Genomic DNA, 27,594 nt, shown 5'->3' on the forward strand with positions numbered 1-27,594 from the left:
CCAGCCTGGCCAACATAGTCAAACCCCATCTCTACTAAAAATACAAAAAATTAGCCAAGCGTGGTGGTGGGCGCCTGTAATTCCAGCTACTCAAGAGGCTGAGGCAGGAGAATCGCTTCAACCCAGGAGGCGGAGGTTGCAATCAGCCAAGATCACACCACTGCACTCCAGACCGGGCGACAGTGCAAGACTCTGTCTCAAAAAAAAAAAAAAAAAAAAAAAAAGAAATACAAAAAATTAGCCAGGCATAGTGGCGCACACCAGTAGTCCCAGCTACTTAGGAGGCTGAGGCAGGACAATCACTTGAAACCGGGAATCGGTGGTTGCAGTGAGCCAAGACAGTATCACAGCACTCCAGCCTGGGTGACAGAGTGAGACTCCGTCTCAAAAAAATAAAATGAAATAATAAAATAAAATAAGAATAAACCTCTGGACTGTTTTTAAAAACACCAAACTAGAATTCCCGTAGAATCCCAGCAAAATTATCCTTCGAAAGTGACAAAGAAATAAAGACTTTCTCAAATAAAAACTGGAAGAAATGAAATCCAATAAACATGACTTGCAAAAAATGTTAACAGAAGTTATTCACAAAGAAGGAAAATTATATAGATCAGAAATATGGATTACAAAAAGAAAGGAAGAGTGTAGAGAAAAAAATAAAGGTAAAATTAAATCTTTTGTTTTTCTGATCCTTAATTCATCTAACAGATAACAACTTGTTCAAAATAATCATAGCAACAATATATTTTGTGACCATAAATTATAGAAAAGCAAAACAAATAAAAGTAACATTATAAGGAATGGGAAAAAGGAACTGACACTGTTATAAGGTATTTGCACTACCTATGAAGTGGTATAGTGTTATTTCAAAAGTGAACTTGGATTAGTTTAACTGTGCAATTATTGCAAACTCTGGGGCAACCACTCAAATAACTTCATTTTATTCTTTTTTTTTTGAGACAGATTTGGGTGCAGTAGTGTGATCTTGGCTCATTGCAACCTCCACCTCCTGGGTTCAAGCAATTCTCCTGCCTCAGCCTCCTGAGTAGCTGGGATTACAGGCGCCTGCCACCACACCTGGCTAATTTTTTTATTTTTAGTAGAGACAGGGTTTCACCATGTTGGCCAGGCTAGTCTCAAACTCCTGACCTCAGTGATCCACCCACCTTGGCCTCCCCAAAGTGCTGGGATTACAGGCATGAACCACCATGCCCAGCCTAAAAAATAATTTTAAATAAGTATAATATATATTTTAAAACAGGAGACAAAATGGAATTATATAAAATGGTCAATTACAATGAAGAAGGCAGAGACAAAGTGAAAGACAAAAAGAGAACAAGGACAATGAGTAGAAAACAGTTATAAATACAGTAGATATTAATCCAACTATATGAATAATTACTTTAAACATCTGTGTTCTAAATACACCAGTTAAGAGACACGTGCTGTCAAGAGTAAATCAAATGACAAGACCCTACTATATGATGTCTACAAAAATCCCACTCTAAATACAAAGATGAAAACAGATTAAAAGTAAAGGGATGCAGAAAGATAGGCTACACTAAACCTAATCAAAAGAAACCTGGAATGGCTATATAAATTTCAGAAAGAGCAAGCTTCAGGCCAAGAAAAATTATCAGTGATAGAGGTGCATTACATAACAACAGATGATCAATCTGTTATTATTCACCAAGAAGACATAATTATCTTTATATGTATGTAACTAACAACAGAGTGTCAAAATACATAAGGTATAATAAAAACTGATAGAACTACAAGGAGAAACACATGAATTCAATATTATAGTTGGAGCTTCAGCAACCCTCTATCAGTAATTGACAGAAGCAGAAAATCAGGAAGGTGTGGTAGAACTGAGGACACCATCAATCAACTGGATCTAACCAACATTTATAGAACACTTCATCCTGCAACAGCAGTATACACATTCTTCTCAAATCCACAGGGAACATTTCACAAAGACAGACTGCAAAATATACCTTAACAAATTTTAAAGAATAGACACCATACAACTAGACACACCACAATGGAATTAAACTAGTTAAACAAAAACATAGCTGGAAAATTTTTAGAGATGTTTAAACAGCTCACTTACACCTAACTCATAGGTCAAAAAAAATAGTCTTGAGAAATTATAAAATATTTTAAACTAAGTGTACATGAAAATAAAACACCAAAATTTATGGCCGGGCACAGTGGCTCATGCATGTAATCCCAGCACTTTGGGAGGCTAAGACAGGAGGATCACTTGAGGCTAGGAGTTCCAGACCAGCCTAGGTAACATAATGAGACCCCATTTCACAAATAAGTAAATAAGTAAATAAATAAATACGGAATGCAGCAAAGCAGGATGAAGAGATTAATTTTTAGCATTGAATGTATATGTTAAAAAAGAAGAAAGGTAAAATTAATCATCTAAGCTTTTAATTTAGGAAACTAGAAAATGAACAAATTAAATCCAAAGGAAGCAGAAGAAAGTAAAAATCAGAGCAAAATGGAAAACAGGGAAACAAAGAAAATCAACAAGACTCGAAGCTGGTTCGATGCCCTTAAATTTGATAACTTAGGTGAAATGGACTAATCCCTTAAAAGACACAATCTACCAAAATTCACACAAGAAGAAACAATCTGAATAAACCTAAATCAATTTATAAAAACTGAATAAATAATTAATAATCTTCCAAAACAGAAAGCAACACACTCAGATAATTCACTCACGAATTCTATCAACTATTTAAGGAACAAATGATACCAATATTCTACAATCTGTAGAAGCAGAGTGAGCACTTCCTAACTCATTCTCAGAGGCCAACATTACCCTGATAATAAGCCCAGGCAACAGCCTTACAAGAAAGGAAAATCACAGAACAGTATCTTTCATGAACACAGAGGCAAATGTCCTCAAAAATCTTAGCAAATCACATTATACACCACAACCAAGTAGAGTATATTCCAAGTATACAAGGTAGGTTCAACATCTAAAAATCAATTAATGTAATCCAGGAAACAGAAAAAAAATCTTACAATCAGATCATATCAATAGATGCACTAAAAGTATTTGATAAAATTCTACATCAATTAATAATCACATGTTCTCAGCAAACTAGAAATAGAGGAGGATTTCCTCCACTTGATAAATAAAATTTACAAAAAACTTACAGCAAACACCATACCCAATGGTGAGAAACCAGATGCTTTCTCCCTAGGATCAGGAACAAAGCAAGGACTTCCCTTCTTACCACTCCTATTCAACATCATATTGGGCATCTTAGTTAATGCAACGAGACAAGAAAAGGACATAAAAGGTACACAAATTGGGAAGGAAGAATAAAACTCTCTGTTTGCAGATGACATGATCATCTACGTTTAACAAAAAAAAAAAAAAAACCCAAAGTACTGACCAACAAACTCCTGGAAATAATAAGCAATTATTACAGATTGTAAGATAAAGTGGGGGGATATTTGGGAACTCTCTGTACTTTCTGTTCCATTTCTCTGTAAACCTAAAACTGCCCTAAGAAATAAAATCTATTTTTTAAAAACTCCAATTCATTATAGGTGCTTAAGAAAAAATGTGTTCAACATGGTTTTCCTCCTTTGTTTCCTTTTTTCCCCAACAGGGCTGCAGGGGTGGCTGGGGGAGCCATGGAGAATCTCTTTAATTTCTCAAGCATCTTTGAGTCCAACAAAACACAACATGAAAAGTGAAGACTACACATCATAAAAGTGAGTAATTCAAACACATCCATACCATCTTTTTCAATCTTTACCAACTCATAATTCTCTGAAACTAAAAAATATTTCTTGTAAGTTGGAGGAACATTATTTTCTTGGTAATATAAGTATACCAACTCCAAAGCCTAAAATGAGAAGGAAAAGCACAAGGAACAGAGTTTAATCCAAGCTTGGATGATCAGCCACCATGGCCCCAGGAATGAAGAAAAAAAGAAAATCTTCCCAAGAATCATCAAAATAGCCCACACCAAAAGGTCAAGTTACTCTTTCTGAGTAACTCCTTAACATTCTTTTCTTTAACGTTAAGAAAATATATTAGCCAGGCACGGTGGCTCCCAGCACTTTGGGAGACTGAGGTGGGGAAATTGCTTGAGCACAGGAGTTCAAGATCAGCCTGGGCAACATGGCAAAACTCCATCTCCACAAAAAATATAACAAATTAGCCAGGCATGGTGGTGTGTGCATGTGCACCTGCAATCACAGCAACTCAGGAGGCTGAGGTGGGAGAATCACCTGAGCCAAGGAGGTCAAGGCTGCAGTGAGCCATGACTGCGTCAATGTACGCCAACCTGGGCGATGGAGTGAGGCCCTGTCTCAAAAAAATAAAGACAGAAAGATAAAAAATTCTCCTACTCTTTTAATTGACTAGAATATAAATGTAAATAGAAATATGATAGAGGTATATCTTTTTATTATTGTAATTATAGTGTCTATTTAATTTCTATATTCTGTCTATTTTAATACATTTTATTTCAGGTATTGCTGGAGTGTTACTGCTAATTCTATATTCTAATGTATCTTCTAAAATTAATTAAATACATTACCATTGTTACAAGATCTAGTGAGAGTCTCTGAATTGCCCAAATATCCACTATGAAAACATTCAGTACAATTTGTGTGTGATGGAAGGGCTACATACAGGAAGTGGTGAGAGAATCCCATCACCCCCTAGTATATGGTTTTGAATTTCTTCCATATGGAATGAATAAAAATCCCTCTTTTCTCCTACTTCAGTAACTTTTGTCCAGATCTAAAAATACTGGTTCAACCTGTACTTATACTTATCATCAATATCTAGTCATTGTTCATTTGTAACTTCAAAGAACAAGCACATACACGACCACAGGGGGTTTTGGTGGTACCAAAGAATTTTTTAGTGCCCACAATATCTCTATGAAGTAATTATTACATACTCTCAACATGATTCAAAGAATTCAAATACCATACTACAGTGACCTATTTAAAACATAAAGAAAACTCAATAGCATATGAATAACTTACACCTAGAATTCTAACACCATGCGCCACCTCACAGTACTATTACCATTCTCTAGTAAGAATTTTTCTAAAATCTCTCAACCACAAGAATGACACGAGAGACAAACGTGGGCAACGAAGGCAGGACCACATTCTCATATTCACTTCAGGAAAGGTTATTTCATTTTGTGAACTCAGCCTGAGGGTGCAGCATTTTTCTAACTTTAAGTGACCTGCAGAATGCTCCTCTTCCAAATACACTATTCAAGTTGGAAACCAAAATGGTAAGTCAAAAAATCAGGGCAAACAGCATGTTTACCTAATATCTTCATGAATTAGCTTCACCCAAATAAACAAAACAAATTAATTTATGCATGCTACATTCACAAGTTAGAGTCTATCTGATTAGTACTTAACGCATTTTCTATTCCCTTTTTATTTTGTGACTCCAGCAAGACTAATATTAATATGGTATATAGCAGGCACTCAACAATTATAAAACTTTAGAATCTGAGAACTAGATATGTCTTAAAGATCATTTGGTTTACTCTTCTTCTCTTCCTCAGGCCTCAAATTTTATCTATGAGGAAACTGAAACGAATCCAGTAGTCTCACAGACAGTTCTTTTGGCAGAAAAAGTATCAAAGAACTGAAACCAAATCACCTCACCAGATGCCAGACCCCTCATTCACCAATATTGCTTCCTTGCCCCTCCCAAGTTCCTGTTTTCTTACACATTGTTATATTTCTTCCCTGCTATATAAACCTTGGTTTTAGTCAGTCAGGGAGATGAAATTGAGACTGAGCTCCCATCTTCTCAGCTGCTGCACCTGATTAAAGCCTTCTTCCTTGGCAATACTCGTTGTCTCAGTGATTGGCTTTCTATGCAGCAAGCAGCAGGACCTAGACTGAACTCCTGGTGTATCAGTAACAACCTAATAGCTGAAGAAGACAGTAACTTTCTTAAGCTAGTTAATAACAGAGCAGAACTAAGGTAAGGATGCAGAGCAGAACTAAGGTAAGGACGTCCAAACTGATTTTCTTTCTACTATACCATGCGGTTGTCAAGAACTCTGAAGAACCTAAGATTTTACCCTACATGCAAGCTAACATCAGTCTACCATAGTTTCATGGACACTGAGAGCAAACACCATGTACCTACATACAGTTTGGACACTGAAGACTGAAACTACATGTCCCCCATACTGAGTTGAATAAGTGTCCTCCCAAAATTTTTAACTGCTGGAAATAGGGTCTTTGCAGATATAATCAAGTTGGTATAATGTCATTTTGGATTAGGATGGACCCTAATACATGACTGGAATTCTTGTAAGAAGGAAATTTGAACACAAACACCCACAGAGGGAAGATGTCATGTGAATACTGAGGTAGATATTGGAGTTATGCTACCACAAGTCAAGAAACACTAAGGATTTCTGGCATCCACCATAACCTAAAAGAAGAAGAAAAGGATTCTTACCTAGAGCCTTCAGAGAGAGTGTGGCCCTGCCAACACCTTGATTTCAGACTGCTAACCTCCAAAACTGTGAAAGAATAAATTTCTGTTATATTAAGCCACCCAGTTTACGGTGCTTTGTTATAGCAGCCCTAGAAAACTAATACACTCACACACACAACTTTCTAGGTACATTAACATGACTTTACCAGTCCACTGTCTTAATTAGCATAACTGCTATTCTAGGAGACTCTTGCAGAAATATAATGTGATTGTTCACTACAGACCTTCTGGAAAGACCCATCAACTCTCCGGCAGTTTTCAAAATCTTTATCTTACTGTTTCAACCAAACCTAAACTGTTTTATCATGACATCTACCCAATCCTAATCAAGCCTCATCACCACCACTGAAAGATCCAACTTAAACCGAACTTCAAATTCTCAAATTTTGACCTAAGACACTACCAAAGATCTTTTAAGGTGGTGTTCTCCCTTACCACAATAAGCAATAAACTCAGCTTTGTTTTATCAATAGGTTGTGTTAGTGATATCTCATAAACTAGCATCAGATAATCCTGGCAGAAGTTATAACACTCCTAGGTCAGAAACAAAGAACAGTTTACTACTCACAACAACCACATAGACAGAGTACCATATTTTGTACTGGTTCCTCAAGCTCTAATTCCTAAAGGCCAATGAAAGGAAAACCAAGTGCACATACTGTGGGTTGCAATGCAGGACAAGAAAACCTAAGCTTACGAAACTCCAATCTTTAAAAGGAGCTACAAGCAAAAATGCCCAACCTTTTCCCAGAGAGATTATCTTAATTATCCCGGGCAGCAAAGAAATGTGCCATCTGTCCTAATGGAAGCACTATTTCTATCTTCCTAGGCTGTTTGCTAAATAGATTTCTTTGAAAAAGATAGCCCCCAACAAAAGCTATCATTACTGTGCTCAGCAAATGTGCAGAAACAGAAGAGACCCATAAGATTGAAGAGAAATGTCTCTCAATACCTATTTCCTTTGTCCTAAAAGACTAAAAAGATTCTTAGAGAATCAAGATGAAATTGGTACAATACAATGAGAAGATGTTTCCAAAGAAAATATATAGAGCAAAAAGGTACACTTTCTTCTCTCAAAAATCTGTATAAACTAAAACCACTTCAGCAGAGTCACAATCTTATAACAAGCCTATATATCAAATATCAAAAGTAAATACTTAGATATTTGGATCCTATTTTCATTTTAAAATGTTCCATTTCTAGAAAAGTCTCTCAAACAAGTTATTTTTATTTTATTATTTTTTAACTTTAAAATAAAATGCTATTTTTTTAAATTATTTTTTGGCTATTTCTCACAGTGAATCAAGTTTTATCACTAATTTCCAATGCCTGGCAGTGTTCATGAAATAAAAGAGACTAGTAGTTTTAAACTTCACCAATAATACCTGACTTTAATGTGGACCTTAACGCCTTTTTTTAAAATAAGAAAATAAAGACCCAGAGAGGTAAGATAGTAAGCTTTTACTCATACAGCTATCTGGAGACATTGCAGTGTAGCGTTCATTTTACGCATCATTCTGTCTCTCTCTCTTTATCCTGGGATCACTGCTTAACCTAATGGATGGGATAAAGTTAAATTACTCAATTTAATATTCTTTACAAAAACTCAATTTTTGTTTATTTCTTTTGCAGTTAATTTTTTAAGTTAAATGGGCTACTATTTAAACAGTGCAAGATAGGATCTCAATTTTCAAATATTAAAAAAATATGCTTATATTGAATATATAGCTAGAAAAATCTAAACTTTATTTTTTAACAACCTCAAAATATTTTATGTGAATTAAAGCATATTAAATTTAAATTTAAATATCGCTTTTATTTTCATAAATACTTTACATAAATATTGACCTTAGAATTGTGGTTTAAAATCTAAATACCCTAAAATCCTGAAGAAATCATGACTTCTGAGCACAGCATTATCTTTGACTCTGTGTTGCATTTGCCCACTGAATAGATAACTATTCTCTTTCAGAAGTATCTCTAAAATGCTCTGACTCTGCCTAAAATGTTTTTTCTATTTAAGAAATGCTCTCTGACCACGGCGCCTCACATCTATAATCCTAGCACTTCAGGAGGCTGAGGCGGGCAGACTGCTTGAGCCAAGAAGTTCAAGACCAGCCTAGCCAACATAGCAAAACCCCATCTCTTCTAAAAATACAAAACTTAGCTGGACATGGTGGCACACATTTGTAATCCCAGCTACTCGGGAGGCTGAGGCAGGAAAATGGTGTGAACCCGGGAGGCGGAGCTTGCAGTGAGCTGAGATCCGGCCACTGCACTCCAGCCTGGGCGACAGAGCGAGACTCCGTCTCAAAAAAAAAAAAAAAAAAAAGAAATGAAAGGAAAAAAAGTTTTAAAAAAATGTTTTCGGAGAACACAATACGGCAGGCCACTTATCTATAGAGATACTATGAAAGTTACATAATTCATCTAAACATGTTCAGAAACAAGAAAACAGTTAAAGTTGCAGTAAGTCTTTTAGTGTCCAGGCTTAGAAGCTAGAGTCTAAACCATCCAACATTTTCTCAGTCAGAGCATAATACTTTCTCAAGACCTTTTTATTTCTATAACAAATAATGAACTACAGTTTCCTTATAAATATTCAAATAGGGTTTCAAGCTACTTTTTGAGGTCATTAATTTCCCCAAGGCAGAAAGACAGTTTCTATCACTTTCATCCTACATATTCATTCAAGAAAGTTTAAACTGACTTTTGCATGCCCAACCTTTACCCTGTTTAAGTATGTTTTTAATATAGGAGAATTCTAATGTACTTGACTTTTATAGATGACTTTTGAAGCTACCTATATGAGGTTTAACGATATTAATCTATCTGTATATTTCTGATCTACCATATATTCAAGAAGGCTACCTATTATCTCCAAAATCAGGAAACACCACAAGTTCCAATAGATCCCCTTTCTAATAATTTTACATCATTTCTCTTTCTGTACTCAAAATGACCATAAATTGCAAGTTTCTTCCCATAGCCACGATGTCCATTGTGTTCTCCTTACGTTTTAATAACATTTTTAAAAAGAAATGCAACCACAGCCTAAAAGGCAATAGTTAAATCATTACCGCTCTTTAACATTAGCAACAACAAAAAGTAACTTCTATTAGTAAAAAGTATATGGGGTCGGGGTTGAAGAAAGGTTCATTAATGGGTACAAACATACACCATACACTTAGAAGAAATAAGACCCGGTGCTCAATAGATCAATAGGGTGATTATAGTTAACCTTTGCTGACTGTACCTTTCAAAATAGCTAGGAAAGAGAACAATTAAAATGTTCTTAATATAAAGAAAAAATGAATATTTAAGTTAATGGATATTCCAATTACTCTGATTTGATTACATAAAGGTATTAAATTATCACATGTACCCTGAAAATAAATACATACATCTAATATATATCAATGCAAAAAAAAAAAATTTTTTTTTTAAGACAGAGTCTCACTCTGTCACCAGGCTGGAGTGCAATGGCGCAATCTCACCTCACCACAACCTCTGCCTCCTGAGTTCAAGCGATTCTCCTGCCTCAGCCTACCAAGTAGCTGGGACTACAGGCATGCAACACCATACCCAACTAATTTTTGTATTTTTAGTAGAGACAAGGTTTCACCATGTCGGCCAGGATGGTCTCGATCTCTTGACCTCATGATCTGCCCACCTCAGCCTCCCAAAGTGCTGGGATTACAGGTTTGAGCCACTACGCCCGGCCAAATTTTTAAAGAACATAGAATCACATTTTTATTTTTTTAATGTATGACTGCAGCAGTTTTATGATCATCAAAAACTACAAACAGCCTAAATATCCATAAACAGGTAAATGAATAAACGAATTATGGTATCCATAAAGTGGAACACTACTCGGCAATAAAAAAAAAAAAAAAAAAAACTACTGATACACAACTACTGATGCACAAAGCAACATGAATAAATCTCAAATATATTATTCTAAGTGAAAGAAGCCAGGATTTAAAAACTACATATTAGATGATTCCAATTAAATGACATATTGGAAAAGGCAAACTATAGGGATAGAAAGCGATCAGCGATTGCTAGGGATTGAGGTATAAGGAGAGGTTAACTACAAATGAGCAACATGAGCAAATTTGGAAGGTTTGGAAAATGCTTTAATTGTGGTGACATATATTTGTCAAAATTAATAGAATGAACGCTAAAAATAAATAAAAATGTTAATGCAGGACTGAAATCTGGACAAGAATACCTTTAAAAGTCAGCTACTAAAAATGTCAGAAATGTTTAAGATGAGTTGCTTATTTTTAGCACCAAAAAATGCCACACAACGATGCCAAAAGTTAATGTATCGCGTTCAACCACAACTTTTTATCCAGCCCCATAATTTAAACTACAAAACTATTTAAAAGGAAGTAAAATATTTTTCAATGTATGCAGTGAATATTGTACACAGTAGGCAGTAAGAAAATGTTTCTTAACTAATACACAATTTAACAGAGTTTAGACTGACTTGGCCTTTCTACTTAACTGGTACGTAACATGTAGCTTTAACCACAAAATTATCTATATCTCAAAAATATTAACATATAATTAGAAAAAGGAAGTGCTGTCCACAAAATACACTAACCTGAATTTGTCCAGTTAATCAACAAAGGCAGTAAGTCACTTTATCTTGAATAAAAAGACCATTAGGGTCATTGATATCCTCTGAGCAAAAGCAGCAACCTGGAACAAAATAAAAATATATGAAATTCAGCCCTTGACTCAAGCTTCAGTTAGCATTATTTATATATATATATATATATATATATATATATATTTTTTTTTTTTTTTTTTTTTGAGACGGAGTCTCGCTCTGTCGCCCAGGCTGGAGCGCAGTGGCCCGATCTCAGCTCACTGCAAGCTTCGCCTCCCGGGTTTACGCCATTCTCCTGCCTCAGCCTCCCGAGTAGCTGGGACTACAGGCGCCCGCCACCTCGTCCGGTTAGTTTTTTTTGTATTTTTTTTTTTAGTAGAGACGGGGTTTCACCATGTTAGCCAGGATGGTCTCGATCCCCTGACCTCGTGATCCGCCTGTCTCGGCCTCCCAAAGTGCTGGGATTACAGGCTTGAGCCACCGCAGGCAGCCTATTACATATATTTTTAAATCCCTTTAACTTTTCCTTACATAGCCAATCACAATGAGAGGTGACAATGTGCTAGCAGCCCTCATTCTCAGAGCCTCCTCAGCCTTGGTGTCCACTCTGGCGGCACTTGAGGAACCCTTCAGCCCGCCACCGCACAGTGGGAGCCCCTCTCTGGGCTGGCTGAGGCCAGAGCCTCCTCCCTCTGCTTGCCAGGAGGTGTGGAGGGAGAGGCGCGGGAGGGAACCGGGGTTGTGTGTGGCCCTCGCGGGCCAGTGCAAGTTACAGCCGGCACCAGCAGGGGTATGGGTTCAGCCGGCCGGCACATGAAGCGGCCAGCTGGCGGCGCCAGCCCAGGGCAGTGGGGGGCTTAGCACCTGGGCCACCAGCTGTGGAGGTTGCGCCAGGTCCCCCAGCAGTGCCGGCCCGCCGGTGCTGCACTCAAATTCTCCCCTGGCCCTAGTTGCCTCCCCATGGGGCAGGGCTTGGGACCTGCAGCCTACCATGTCTAAGCTCCCCATCTGTGGCCAGAGCCTCCCCGACAGGCACTGTCCCCTGCTCCATGGCGCTCGGTCCCATGGACAGCCCAAGAACTGAGGAATGCAGGCACCGCTCAGGACTGGCGGGCAACTCCGCCTGCAGCCCCGCTGCAGGATCCACTAGGTGAAGCCAGCTGGGCTCCTGAGCCAGATGGGGACTTGGAGAACTTTTATATCTAGCTGGAGGATTGTATGTGCACCAATCAGCACTCTGTATCTAGCTAATCTGGTGGGGACTTGGAGAACTTTTATGTCTAGCTAAGGGATCATAAACACACCACACACCAACCAGCACTCTGTGTCTAGCTCAGGGTTTGTAAATACACCAATCAGTACTCTGTGTCTAGCTCAAGGTTTGTAAACACACCAATTGGTACCCTGTAACTAGCTAACTCCGTATCTAGCTAACCTAGTGGGGACTTGGAGAACTTTTCCCTCTAGTACTCTGTGTCTAGCTCAAGGATTGTAAACACACCAATCAGCACTCTGTCAAAACGGACCAATCAGCTCTCTGTAAAATAGACCAATCAGCAGGATGTGGGTGGGGTCAGATAAGGGAATAAAAGCAGGATGCCCCAGTCAGCCAGTGGCAACCCGCTGAGGTCCCCTTCTGCACTGTAGAAGCTTTGTTCTTTCTCTCTTTGCAATAAATCTTGCTGCTGCTCACTCTTTGGGTCTACGCTGCCTTTACAAGCTGTAACACTCTCCACGAAGGTCTGCAGCTTCACTCCTGAAGCCAACGAGACCACAAACCCACTGGGAAGAATGAACAACTCCAGATGCGCTGCCTTTAAGAGCTGTAACACTCACCACGAAGGTCTGCAGCTTCACTCCTGACAGTGAGACCACGAACCCACCACAAGAAGGTGCAGACACATCTGAACGTCTGGAGGAACAAACTCCGGACACACCATCTTCAAGAACTGTAACACCGCGAGGATCCGCGGCTTCATTCTTGAAGTCAGTGAGACCAAGAACCCACCAATTCCGGAAACAATAACATGCAAATTCACTTATTTTGTACATTGACTTACTCTGTAAGTAGCCCTTTCCAAATGTCAACAAAAAATGGGTTTTCATTTTGCAAATTATACCCAAACTCAGTAACACTCAGTGGCTTAATTTGCTCCATAGTTCAACTTAAAATAAGTTAGCACTCATATAACTTGCTTTGTGAATATAAAATTATTTAACTTTGTCTATCTTTTAACATAAAAGGCATTCAGAAGTATACCTCTTTTCAGACCAAAGCTCAAAATCTTTTGTATTTCTCCTCGATTTTGTATGACACCTCGATTAGCTCTGTAACCTAGTTTCTTACTATCTTCTACACAAACTTCCACTAAAGCCAATTTAATTTTCTTTCTTTCCATAGAACAATCTGTTTATTCTCAGCTGTCGCCCCACAATACACCATTCCTTTTTTAAAAAAACAGGGATTTTTTTCTCCTTTATCAATCAATGCATATCCATCAGCTTTCTCAAAATCCATCCCCTCTATATCTCCCTGCCTAACAGCTGACATAATCATTCTATACTCCATTAATCTTCGCTAGAATATTTTGCTACCTTATACATGCACCATCTCATGCAGTCTTTTGATCAGGGACCCTTCTCCTACTTCATTTGTTGCTGCCTCTCCCTCATCCAGTATCATGTTTGGCACACAGTAATCAATATGATTAACTGAAAAGTGAAATGGCCTTAATAAAGATTCACACATCAAATGTTCACTGAGTGTGTAGTATGTGCAGGTCACCAAGTACAAAAACCCAAGAACAGTACAAAGACACAATACATTCTATAGAAATGTGTCTTTCTGCCAGTCGCTTTACTCTTACGTCAACAACATGAGATTTTTCTCTGACTGACATTATCAATTGTGAGAAGTAGTTTTTCTCCAATGACATCAAAGTCTACTGAAAACAATTTTAGGCAATTACAACTAATATAAAAGCAATATCACCAACTTAAACTCCTCCCACCACGAAGGTAATACAACTATTTTCTTTTTTTAAAGATTTTAAAATTTATTTTGTTTTACTTTATTGTAGAGACTGGGTCTTTCTATGTTGCCCAGGCTGGTATCAAACTCCTGGGCTCAAGTAATCCTCCTGCCTCAGCCTCCCAAAATGCTGGAATTGCAAACATGAGCCACCTTGGAGTGCAAAAAACCAAGAATAATAATGCTTTATTATTTACATTACCTCATAGATCTATTTGAAGAAAACATAGTCAACTACTCCCAAAGCCCATAAACATACAATTACCAAATAGTCATTAAGTCTAAAATCAGCAAAGGTTTATTGTAATTCTTTCCTGTAACTTCACCCAAAAGTCTTTGCCAAACTCCACAATAATCCAATAGTATGAAATGTATGCCTCCAGCCATTATGGAATAACTGGTAACAGATTTACCCTCAGATGGTAAGCAACTGCAAAACCACACAAAAATACATGACCGTTTCCAGACAGTGAACAACAATTAGTATAGATCTGTGTTCCCTGAAACAAGAAAACAAACTACATGAGGCCTATGACCACACTGGCTTTCTGCCTAGAGACATGTTCTAGATACCCTTGCCAACAGGGAAATTCAAAGCAGAATACAGCAGTTCTGCTAACTTGAAAAGAACGGAGTTTGGAACAGTGGAGGTGGCAAGAATTACTAGAATAATATACCAGAAAGGAGAAACTTAAGCAGAAAAAAGCTACAGATACGTACATTGGGGTCCACTTGAGTCGTCAACTAAATACTAATCTACACATGCTTAGGGTGAAATTCCATAAAGTCAGACAAAAACATCTGCCAGGAGGTAAAATATGAACAACTCCGGGTTGACACTGAGCTCGGAGACATCTGAGTTCCATCCAGCCACAGTAGAGACATCTCTTTACGCTCTAGGCAATAGGTACAGACCTCAGGAGGGCTAAATTTGTCCTAGAATAAAGATTACTCCGTAATGATCCCAACAGAGCTTAAAAACAAGTCTTGAATGGACAATATGATCCTCAGTTTAACATCTGTAACCAAGAGCCAGAATGGAAAAGTCTCATAATTCATGAAGCATAAACTATTCAGAAGGGTTTTGCCTAGTAGTCAGGAAAATTAAGTGGTTACACTTAACAAAGATTAAAAGCAATACCTAAAAGTTAAAAAACACTTTCAAAGAACTTCAATACAGACCAGGAAAAAGTTCAAAAAATATCTACAGGCACCGGGGCTGGTGGTACGCACCTGCAGTCCCAGCTACTCTGGAGGCTGCAATAGGAGGATCACTTGAGCCCAAGAGTTGAATACTGCCATGGGCTATGATCATGCTACTGCACTACACTATTGCCCAGGCAACAGAGCAAGACCCCATCTCTTAATAAAAAAATAAAAATAAAAATAAAGAATATAGGAATATAAAAATGTCCAGCACCCAACAAGGTACAACTTACAATGTTTTATTTTACATGCCTGATACGCATCAATTAATTAACAAGCAGGTTAAAAAAATTAAGGCAAGAAAATATAGCCAGAAGGAGAGCTATCAATCAATCAATCAAAACCAACCCAGAAATGACAGGGTTGGTAGAATTAGGAGACTAGGACATTAAAAGTTATTATATATCTGTTCCATGTGTACTAAAAGCCAGAAGAAAGGTTAAGTATATTAAGTAAAGACACAGAACAAAAAAGACCCAAGTTGAACATCTAGAAATAAAAAGTAGAAGGTTAGAGGTCCTCTACCTGACACACCTGTTGAATTATGAAGTTTTTTTGTCTGATGGATTCAGGCCCTATTCCTAGCCACGTGTGAGCTGAGTATTGTATTATTCCCTTCAATTCATTTTCGGTGGTTCTTCCGCAGCTTCCTGTAGTTTCCTTACAGGCATATATTGATCACTAGTCAACTAAATTCTTGAAAGGAATTTCTACAGATCTGTGAAGTTCTGTCTCTTGCAGCTTTCTCCTCTCTCGTACTCTACCTTGTGACTCTAGCTGCCTTGGCCCCCCAGTCTCCCAGCTAGCTCCACCTCTTCAATACAACTGCATGATCTCGCCTAATTTGTTTCCCATCCCTTGGGGATAATGTCTTTTGCTGCTTGATGGCAAATGTCTTGAGAACTGTTGTTTCATTATTTTGTACCATTCTTTAGTTGTCTTAGGTGCAAAGACCATCCCTGTTAGTCCATCTTATCTGGAAACACTGTATTTTTAAAGGGGGACTATGAACTAAATTAACTTTGTGACAGCACTAAATGCTGAAATTTCCTAAATATTAGATGTATTCAATAAATACCACTTATATGTCAATATGTTATCCTAAAGCGAAGAAGCATAAATAGGATCTAAGAATCAGAAGGAACTCATATGAAAACAAAGTATTACCACAGGAGAAACGAAGTATTTAAGAAATGCGTATTATTGACAGGAACGGGGGACAGAGAAATTCTAGGTAGAAAATGGCAGGTCCCCAGTAGAACCTCACCCTCAAGCCAAAAAGTCTAAAACCGTGGCCTAAAGTGAGAATTTATATCCCTGTTTTCCGGCTCAAATGTTGCCTTTTCCTAAACCACCCACAGCCCTGCCCCATCCCATCCTGTGCCTATGAAAGCTCCAGACTCAGCTGGTAGACAAGACCACAGCTGGACATCAGAGAGAGGCGGCTTGACTTCAGAAGGACAGCTTGATGGCATTACTACACAGAAGAATCTGGCCGGAGGTGGTTGAACTTCCCAGGGGAAGATTACCTACCCACCCTGTCCCCTTTCTTCCATTTCCGCTGAGAGCCACTTTCATTTGCAATAAAATCCCCTGCATTTACCATCTTTCAATTCATTCATGCAACCCCATTTTTCCTGGGCACCAGACAAGAGCTCAGGAGCCACAAAAGTGTGGATACAAAAGGCTTTCACACTGGCCCTTTGCCCTCACTGGCAAAGGGCAGCCACCTCACACAAAAAGGCAAAGGGTCCACTAAGCTGTTAACACTTAAGCTGTCCACAGACAGCAGAGCTAAAAGAGCACTGTAACACACCCTCTGGGGCTTCAATAGTCACAGTTACCCACTTCTGGACACTGCTGTGGGGCCTGCACAGAGTTCACTCCTGCTGTGGCTAAAGCATCTGGCCGGTTCTGGCACCCACTGATATGCACACTCCCTCCTGCAAGGGGTAGAATGCAGTGGGTTCGAGTGAGTGGAGGTTGAGCCCTCTGACGCCAAAGTGGCCAGCTGGTTCCAGCACTCATTCACCCCAATTCCCACACCCGTTCACTTGCGCGCTCCCTTCCACAAAGAGTTAAGAGTGGTGGGCTGGGGCCCGGCACGGTGGCTCACGCCTGTAATCCCAGCACTTCGGGAGGCCGAGGTGGGTGGATCACAAAGTCATGTCATCAAGACCATTCTGACTAACATGGTGAAATCCCGTCTCTACTAAAAATACAAAATATTAGCTGGGCGTGGTGGCAGGCCCCTGTAGTCCCAGCTACTCGGGAGGCTGAGGCAGGAGAATGGCATGAACCCAGGAGGCGGAGCTTGCAGTGAGCGCCACTGCACTCCAGTCTGGACAACAGAGTGAGACTTTGTCTCAAAAAAAAACAAAAACAAAACAAAACAAAAACTGGTGGGCTGGGTAAACGAGGCACCCCTGTTGCGAGTCCCACAAAGGAGTCAGGGAAATATCCTGCTTCATTATGTAATAGAAAAAAATGATCAACCAAGAAAGTTTACTTTCATTATCAACAGCATCCAAAGAATAAACAATATCCAGTAATCAGCAATAAAAACCCAATGTAAGAAAAATCCCATTTTAGAAAAGATACAAACTGAAAGATTTCTCTGAGAAAAAATAAATATACCCGAAAAGATACAACCAAGAGTGCAGCACATAATAACATATCCATGTCAAATATATGGAAGAAATTATTCACTTAAGAAGAAATGCTATACTTGCTTATCATTAGTGGCACTAGAATTCATTCGAACATTACAAGATTTGCTGTAGATTGTACATGAACATAATAAAGGAAGAGAAGCAAAACAGTAAGTAGAAGTCTTCAGGAGAAATAGAATACCTATAGAACTAAATAAACATGTTATCTCCATGATGGAAAAAAGAAAGTATAGAGAAGGAAAGATCTGTTAGATTTTAAAATAAAGAAGTACAAAAAAAGAGGCTAGGAATCACAGATTTTATTTTCAATCTGTAATGTTGAACAGAGTCAGTCATTTTTACCCACACTGTTAGGAAGAAAGAAGACTGTGAGCTAAACTGAACATACCCTAGGTGAAGAAAAACAGTAAATGGCCCATTGAGTCTCATCTTTAAAGAAATACATCTTGTTCTAAAAAAGGAAACCACACACACATGCATACAAATACACATAAAATCACATATGAAATGAAGAAGAAAACCAAAGTCATGGGAAAACATTTTTAACAGATGACAAAAGCAAACTTTCATCAGTGGTGAAACTGGTCACTTTTAAGAAAAAGAGGAAAGTACTGTGTTGATAATAAAAGGGCTATTTACCCATAAAAAGTGAAAGCTATAAACATGTTTAAAAAGCTAAGTATGACTCAGGCACTACTGAGTCTCGTAACACTGATTGTCCTAAGGTCATTCTAGGTTTCCCCAAAGCTGGACTTCAAACAGGGAGATGCTTCAACCAAGAAAGTGAGCTTTCCACAGTGAAATAGGATAAGGTAGGGGTGGGGACAGCCTGGAAGAGGCTGCTCACCATAGTATGGGGTATGCTGCTCACGGCTAAGGTAAAAAAGCAGTAAGGCAGGAACTCAATGTCTTCTAGCTATGGGCCAATGTTAAGAGAGAAAACACAAGAAGGATGAAAGCCTCAGAGGAGAAAAGCACACTGACAATGGTATATTGCTTCCTTTCCTTCTTTCTCTGTAGTGTTGATATTCTAAGTGACTCCAGTATATCAACAGAAGCTGCATTCTTTCTATTTTGGCAAAAAGAAAAATAGTTAAGGTAGGTGATAAATACTAACAAAAACTAGAGACTAAAATGGATTCTACGAATAAGTGAAAAAAACAAAAAAGTCTGTTTTGTCCACTATTTCAACAAAAATGAATTCATCATTGTAAGACTGTCAAACTCATATTTATTGGTAAGCAAATGTTTCCTATAATTATTCTGACAATTAACATTACTTTACAGTAAAATAAGTTATAACTAATTTATTCACTACTCCCCCTCCTTTGGTGAAGTTGTCTACATCATCAACATAAACTAGTACGAAATCAACTATGTAAAATTTTGTCTAGTTTCTTACCAATTAAAAGGGTCTATTTATTTATTCATAATGGTCTAGGTAAATCTGTCCTAAATTTGTAAGTTCTATTTGACATTACAAAATCAATTACCTTGTTTTCTTCCTCCTTCTCAAACCAGGCTAATATGCCAAAAATCACTAAAACAATTTAAGTGATTTCTGTCATCCTTAATTCATAAATTTATTCATATAAATAGCTGTGTAAAATCACCTAAAATAAAAAATAATCTGAAAATTATAAAGGAAAATTGTATCAGTATATATTACAATCAAGATGCTTTTATAGTCATTATCCTTTCAGTTAGTCTGAATTAAGAAGGTAAAATACCAAAATTTCTGTTACAATATCATCACTCTTTCTAAATTCCCATGGGACACAGTTTGAATTTATAAATCCTTTTCAACTTCCTATACATTGTAACTGGTTGTTTTTCCCACCCCATCCCCAAAAGATTGGGCACACCATGAGAACAGAGCCTATATCTATTCACCCTTATATCCCTTAGTGGCTTCTAGCACACTACATTAACACATATTATATTTAGTATTTTCTACTCACCAATATCCCTTCTACCTATCTCACAAGGATATTGCAAGGATCAAATAGTACAATATTTATGAGAGTATTGTGCTTGAAATATTGTGCGGATATCAGATGTATTTTATTTCATTATTGTCTATGATTATTCTAAATCTTAGCTGGCAAGTAGTGATATGCTATAGGGAATGAGAACAGAACAAATGATCCTTCTGATAAGCATGAGTTTGATGGCTGCTCCATTGCCTCCTTTATTCCGCCCCCCATTCTATAGGTTCCAGACCCACTTAACTCATGACCAAAGCTTTCATCACCCTCTACCCACATCATCCCAGCACTCTTCACCACACCACAAACATCATCTGGTGTTTTTATGGTTTCTAGTACCAGCTGCACTTCCAGCTCCCAATCTATAGTTCATAACCATTGGATTTTTTTAGCTACTATCTCTAAGCTATTTCTTAGTGGGTAAGATAAAGAGGTAGAATCAACAGGTCAGGGGTCTTATGACCTAACACTATCCCTGTGATGCTGAATAAATCATATCTGTTTCTGTGCCTTTATAAAAACACCAATATAAATATGTCACACTGCCTTAGTTGCACTAATTTAGGTAGGATATGAGGAGCCCAGGATCTGGTTATCGTGCCTTTCAAGAACACATTCTGGCATTGAGAAACTAATCCTGAAACAGAAATGGAAGAGGCTTGGTACTAGTCCCAGCTCTAAACAGTAACTTACTATGTGATCTCGGAAATAAGACATCATGTCCCTAGACTTCTAGATATTCTCCTATAATGAAGGAACTGGAATAAATTTTAAAGGTCTCCTCCAGATCTAAAATTCTGAGATGAGAAGCCTACACTGCCACCTTCCAGGGGCCATTAGAATTTTTCAGCTTGTATTTCAATCGACCTTTACCACTTGCTACTAAACATGCCAAAAACATTCTAATAATTCAATCAGACAAGATACCATTTGAAAAAGTGGTATCTTACCTAGCATTGAAAAAATGGTATCTTGTCTGGTTGAAGAAAAATAATTTTTAGAAGAAAATATTTTATATAATCTTTGTCAAAACATTCCTTTCCAATCCAAAAGTCCTTTTCCTTCATTATTATAAAATAAAGGTATTTTCCTATAACGCTTCAACATAAAATGTACAACGATTACACTGCACCTTGATTTACTGGAAACTAAAAAATACAGCTTATATTCACCAACAAACTCAAACAAAATTTACTTTCTTTTGGTTTTTTTTTTTTTTTTTTTTTGAGACAGAGTCTCCTTCACTGTCACCCAGGCTGTAGTGCAGTGTGGGACATCAGCTCTCTGCAACCTCTGCCTCCCAGGAGCAAGTGACTCTTCTGCCTCAGCCTCCCAAGTAGCTAGGATTACAGGCATGCACCACCATGCCTGGCTAATTTTTTGGTATTTTTAGTAGAGACCAGATTTCACCATGTTGGTCAGGCTGGTCTTGAATCCTGACCTCAAGTGATCCACCCACCTTGGCCTCCCAAGTGCTGGGATTACAGGCAAGAACCACCATGCTCAGTGCAAAATTTACTTTCTAACACCGGTCCAGGACACCTACAGCACTTTATATTTAATATTTTTCTTAATTTAAAAATGGTTTCAGATTAACAGAAAAGTTGCAAATGGTACAGACAGTTTCTATACACCGTGTACCCAGATTCCCCTATTGTTAAAACCTCACACTGCCCTGGTACATTTGTCACAATTAACAAAACAATGTTATTATTCATTAAACTCCATAATTTATTCAAATAAATATACTAAACATCCAAAAATAACTTCCAGCCAGGTGCAGTGGTGTTCACACCTGCAATCCCAGCACTTTAGAGAGGCCAAGGCAGGAGGACTGCTGGAGCCCAGGAGTTTGAGACCAGCCTGGGCCACGCAGGGAGACTCTATATCGACAAAAATTTAAAAATTAGCCGGTCATGGTGGCACATATCTGTGGTCCCAACTACTCGGAAGGCTGAGGTGGGAGGATTGCTTCAGCCTGTGAGGTTAAGGCTGCAATGAGCCAAGATTTCAGCCCCACAGTGAGCCAAAATTGCACCACTGCACTCCAGCCTGGGCAACAGAGCAAGACTCTGTCTCCCCACAAAAAAAAAAAAAATTCCAAAACAAAAAGCAAAACTTTTTTTAAAAAAGATGAGAACATACAACATAATGAAAGATACATAAATAGAATATATGCAGAAGATATAATAATTGTCTGAAGTAAGATTAAGCATATCAATGTCAATAATAAATTCAAAGAGCTTAACTCTTCTATTGAAACAAGATTTTCAGATTGGCTCAGAAAGTAAAACCAATAGTACGCTATATACAAGAGCATACACCTAAAACAAAGTAATTAAGAAATATAAAAGGGAAAAAAGAGGAACAAAGGTATAACAGGCAAATATGGCCAGGTACGGTGGTTCACGCCTGTAATTGCGACATTTTGGGAGGCCAAGGCGGACAGATCACTTGAGGTCAGGAGTTTGAGACCATCCTGGCCAACACGGTGAAACCCTGTCTCTACCAAAAATACAAAAATTAACTGGGTGTGGTGGTGGGTGCCTGTAACCCCAGCTACTCGGAAGACTGAGGCAGGAGAATCACTTGAACCTGGGAGGCGGAGGTTGCAGTGAGCCAAGATCGCGACATTGCACTTAGGCCTGGGAGACACAACAACAATCCGTCCCACAAAAAAAAAGAAAACAGGAAAATACAATCAAAAAGAAAACACGGGTTATGATCTTAATACCTCACAATGTAAAATTCAGGCCAAAAAGCATCTAACAAGACAAAGGAGGACACTTCTTTATGCTGAAGGCCAAATTAACAATGAGGAAGAAAAATCAGTTATGAATATCTATTAACCAAAGAGCATGGTCACAACCTTGCAAAGCAAAAATCTATAGTAGATGCATGGAGAAATTAATGGAAACAGAATAATAGCAGGTAAAGCAATAGACAACCTAAGTAACACAATCAATAAGGTAGATTTTACTATATTGTATTTATTATATTGAGTTTTATATTCTGATAGAGAATACAACCCCATTTCAAGTAGACACAGGCTAATTCACAAAAATTGGCCATATATGTGGTCATAAATCTCAATAAGTTCAAGAGTAGAAATAACACAAACTACCTATGAATATACACACAATGCAATGCATCCAGAACTGTAAGAAAATAAATTTCTGTTGTTTAATATCATCCAATCTGTTGTATTTTGTTATGGAAGACTAATACAATTACAGACCAATATCTTCCATGAACAAACATACAAAAATACTTTAACAAAATATCAGCTAATAATATTATAATATAATAAAATCTGGCAATATAGTAGTTGCCCCTTATTCACAGGAGTCCAAGACCCCCAGTGAATGCCCGAAACTGCAGATACTTCCAAACTCTATACACCATGTTTCGTTTCGTTTTGTTTTTTTGAGACGGAGTTTCGCTCTTGTTGCCCAGACTGGAGTGTAATGGTGCGATCTTGGCTCACTGCAACCTCTGCCGCCCGGGTTCAAGCGATTCTCCTGCCTCAGCCTCCTGAGTAGCTGGGATTACAGGAGTACGCCACCACGCCTGAATAATTTTTGTATTTTTAGTAGAAACGAGGTTTCACCATGTTAGCCAGGCTGGTCTCGAACTCCTGATGTCAGGTGATCCACTTGCCTCGGCCTCCCAAAGTGCTGGGATTATAGGCATGAGCCACCACACCCAGCCCACCATGTTTTTTTCTATATATACACACTGTACAATATGCATACAACGGACAAAGGGATAATTCAGTCCTGGGCAGGGCGGCACGAAATTTCATCATGCTACTCAGAATACAGTGAAATTTAAATTTAAAATGTATGAATGGTTTATTTCTGAAAGTTTCCATGTCATATTTTCAGACTTCAGCTGATCACAGGTAACTAAAACCATGGAAAGCAAAACTGCACAAGAGACTACTGTATTAAGCATTTATCCTGGCTTTTTAGAAGGAGCTGTAATATACTCTCAATTGACAAGGAAAAGCTACTTATTATAGAATAATAATAAATACTGAAAAAAAATTACAATTTTTAAAATCATCATTTTGTAACTCCCAATTAATTAATTCAAGCAAGTATCATCAATGAATGTTCAAAACATTACGTAAAGGATAGTTAGGGAACAGACTTTTAGGAGATTGTCAAAGTAGCCTCCCATAATTCTACTTGCTAAATTTCAGAGATAAATGTTCCTTCACAATGGAGAGATCTAGTGGGTCACCATAGTAACCAAGTTATCAAACTTAACATCCCCACCAGTGGAGAAATGACTTTATGTGCTTTGTAATACCACAGTATCATCTACAAAGTGTCTTGCCCAAAACTGTTTAATGCAAATGAAGCAAGCCTACCTTCCATCTACAAGTATATAAGAAACAGAAAAACCACAAGAAAATAAATCAAGAATGTGTGACATTATATGAAACAATCAGCCTGGTCTCTTCGGAAAATAAATCTCATGAGTTACAAAAATTAGGGTGACTTCTCCAGAGCACAATAAACTGAAGATCCTTAACGACCAAATGCAATGTATGAGACTTGATCAGATACTGTTTGAAAAATACACATTTAAAAGATGTTCAGGGAGGCTGGGGGGCTCACGCCTGTAATCCCCACACTTTGAAAGGCCAAGACAGATGGATCACCTGAGGTCAGGAGTTTGAGACCCGCCTGGCTGACATTGCAAAATCCTGTCTCTACTAAAAATATAAAACTTAGCTGGGCGTGATGGCACAAGCCTATAATCCCAGCTACTCGGGAGGCTGAGGCAGGAGAATCACTTGAACCTGGGAAGCAGAGGTTGTGGCGAGCCAAGATCATGCCACTGCACTTCAGCCTGGGCAACAGAGCAAGACTTTGTCTCAAAAAATATAAATAAATAAATATATATAAAAAGATGTTCAGGGATAACTAAAGAAATCTGAATTACTGTTCAATGGTATTAGGAAATTATTACTTTTCTTAGCTGTGATGATGATATCCTGGTTACAAAAGAATGTCCTATTTTCAAGTGATGTATGCTGGAGTATTTAGGGATGAATCACATTTTCGACTTTTTTCAAATAGTTCAGCAAAAAAAAGTGTGACACATACATACAAAGAGACAGACATAAAGACAATAAAGTGGCTGGGTGCCATGGCTCATGACTGTAATCCCAGCATTTGAGAGGCCAAGGCGGGTGGATCACTTGAGGTCAAGAGTTTGAGACTAGCCTGACCAACATGGTGAAACCCCATCTCTAATAAATACAAAAAATAAGTCAGGCGTGGTGGTGCATGCCTGTAATCCCAGCTACTTGGGAAGCTGAGGCAGAAAAATCGCTTGAACCCGCAGTCGGAGGTTGTAGTGAGCCGAGATTGCGCAACTGCACTCCAGCCTGGGCAACAAGACAAAACTCCATCGAGAAGAGGAGAGAGCAGACAGAGAAGAGAGAAGAGAACTTGGTACACAGTTACTACTCTTTCCATTTTTCTTTCAGAGGAGGGGAGGAGAGGGGAGAGAAGGAGGAGGAGGAGGGGGAAGAGACAACTGGGTATACAGTTACTACTCTTTCCATTTTTCTTTCCTCATTTCATCCTGGTCTGAAAAATAATGTCCTTATTTTATAGTTGAGAAAACTGAGGATCAGTGAGATAAGTAACTTCTCTCACATAGTTCAATGTCAAAACCAAGACCAAGATCCAAATCCACTGCGCTACAGCCTGGGCAACAAAGCAAGACCACATCTTAAAAGAAAAAAAAAAAAAAAATCTCCTATCTTTCATTCATAGCTCTGGGTTTTCTTTACACCATGAAGTTACTGGCCAATCTTACATAAATTATATTATAAAACAAGCACTCTCAGGAAGAAAGGTTAAACTGAGGAAAGAAATAACAAAGTTCAAATAATTAGGAAAAAGTTTAAGCCTACATAACACACAGTAAGAAAATATCCTTTAGATATATTTCAGTTTTTTGGTTTTTCAGGTTTTCTTGAGACAAAGTCTCACTGTCACCCAGGCGAGAGTGTAGTGGCACGAACACAGCTCACTGCAACTTCTAACTCCTGGGCTCAAGTGGTCCTCCCACCTCAGCCTCCAGAGGACTGAGAACTACAGGCCCATGTCACCACACCAAGTTTTTAATTTTTGGTGGAGACAGCATCTTACTCTATTGTCCTAGCTAGAATACTGTGGCGTGGTCATGGTTCACTGCAATCTCAAATTACTGGCCTCAAGTGATCCTCCCATCCTGGCCTCCCAAAGTGATGGGATTATAGGCATGAGCTACTGAGCCCAGTATAGTCGTTCTTAAAAGTGTTGAAAAATCATTTTATAACCAAGTATATATTCCATTTATACAATCTTTTTAAGTAGAATATATCCCAATGAATGCCACAGCTTCTTTGATTTGCAAACAGAATATCAAAGTAAAGTCCTTAAGGCTGAAGTTACTGCTAGTTGGCTAACCAATTTTCCTTTTGTAGGACCCAGATACTCAATCTCACATATACTGTTTTTAAGTTGATTTCAAGTTGTTGTTGCCTATGATAAAATAAGAGATATGTAAGTCATATTCTACTAAAAATATCCTGGATTATATGTGAATCATAACTTTGCCATTCAATTTTTATTATACCCTGAACTTTAACCCCACCAAGCCAGAAATAATAAAACTAAAGTTCATCTTGGGAGAGGGGAGAGACAGCTAAGATGATACTCATTTCTCCCCCTTTCTTAATCAGCCCTCAAACTAAACGATCAAACACAGTATTCCCCAATATTTTTGGCACTAGGGACCAGATTCGTAGAAGACAATTTTTCCACAGACCTGGGGGACAGGAGGAGGGGTGGTTTTGGGATGATTCAAGCACATTCCATTTATTGTATACTTTATTTTTTATTATTACATTGTAATATGTAATGAAATAATTTTACAACTCACCATAATGGAGAATCAGTGGGAGCCCTGAGCTTATTTTCCTGCAACTAGATGGTCCCATCTGGGGATGACAGGAGACAGTAACACATCATCAGACTTTTAGATTCTCATAAGGAGTGCACAATCTGGATCCCCTGCATGTGTGTTTCACAACAGGGTTCATGCTCCTATGAGAATCTAATGCCATCATTGATAACAGGAGGCAGAGCTCGGGCAGTAATGCAAGCAATGGGGAGCGACTGTAAATACATATGAAGCTATGCTTGTTCACCCACTGCTCACTTCCTGCTGTACAGCTCAGTTCCTAATAGGCCATGGACTGTGATACCAGAATTAGGGACCCCGACCTAACACATACTATTAAAATTCTACTGTTGGTGAAACATATAACGTCCTTTATTTTTACTTTTCCCAAACTGGCAAAACACTTTTTCTTAAAGCTAATTCACAAAATGTTCAAATGCAAAAGAAGAAAAAAAGGTTAAAATTCCAAGAGTTGGTAAAACAGTTTCTACTGAATGACAGCTTAAGATTATAGACAATATTCTATTTTTGTGACGATGTTCATCTCTCATGACTCATGATCCAAATGAATAAAT

At 38.2% G+C, this 27,594-nt stretch overlaps 1 protein-coding gene across 19 annotated transcripts in view; it reads right to left on the minus strand.

Annotated features, from left to right (window-relative positions):
• The window catches only part of FUT8 (fucosyltransferase 8), a 339,734-nt gene that overhangs the window by 267,311 nt on the left and 44,829 nt on the right, over nucleotides 1-27,594 (minus strand). For 11 of the 19 annotated variants that reach the window (XM_050799254.1, XM_050799256.1, XM_050799273.1 and 8 more), the window contains one exon: nucleotides 11,142-11,239. The exons of 2 other annotated variants lie outside the window; for them this stretch is intronic. The gene's annotated coding sequence lies outside the window, so the exon portion shown is untranslated. Of the gene's footprint in view, nucleotides 1-6,490; nucleotides 6,555-11,141; nucleotides 11,240-19,552; nucleotides 23,311-26,998; nucleotides 27,057-27,594 lie in introns of those variants that run through there. 6 more of the 19 variants (XM_050799275.1, XM_050799268.1, XM_050799267.1 and 3 more) reach the window with 3 other exon arrangements.

The sequence above is a fragment of the Macaca thibetana genome, chromosome 7 (assembly GCF_024542745.1).
Source record: "Macaca thibetana thibetana isolate TM-01 chromosome 7, ASM2454274v1, whole genome shotgun sequence".
In the NCBI taxonomy this organism is placed as follows: Eukaryota; Metazoa; Chordata; class Mammalia; order Primates; family Cercopithecidae; genus Macaca; species Macaca thibetana.